This window comes from Fulmarus glacialis, unplaced genomic scaffold, assembly GCF_000690835.1.
Source record: "Fulmarus glacialis isolate BGI_N327 unplaced genomic scaffold, ASM69083v1 scaffold25538, whole genome shotgun sequence".
Taxonomy (NCBI): Eukaryota; Metazoa; Chordata; class Aves; order Procellariiformes; family Procellariidae; genus Fulmarus; species Fulmarus glacialis.
In genome coordinates, this window is record NW_009229293.1 from 18,440 (window position 1) to 18,976 (window position 537).

The window sequence follows — 537 nt, forward strand, 5'->3', positions numbered from 1 at the left end:
GTAGAGATTAGAAGGTCAAATGCTCCGTATTAGTATTTCTGTAACACAGAGAGAAGAGAAGCCAAAGTTAGTGTTGAATGTTTCTACATCAAGCTTGTGCTCACTAACTCAGGTTAATGATTTGTGCTTCTCTTCAAATGTCAATGAAAAACCCAGTGCTAAACCAAAAATACTACACGCATTGCTCAGAAGACCCACTGTGGTAGAAGAGCTATGCTAATTAGCATACACGAGGAAAGAAAAACTACAATTCTTAAACATAATACTGCCTTCAGTACTATATTTGAGTCACCGCCTTACGTCTTATTTAGTTCTTAGCATAACACCCTGATCATCAACATGAATATTCTCTCTCCCCTCCATGCTCAATCAGTTAATAAAGATTTGCTACAATTTTAAGTGCCTACCTCTTCAAAAAAATCTGTACAGGCTTATTCTTTCAGCACAAGAGAGTCCCAACTTGATCTACAGTGAAATCTAATATGCTACTGTAACATGAACACTTTGCCTCGAGATCTCCCTTCTGACCAGCTCAGA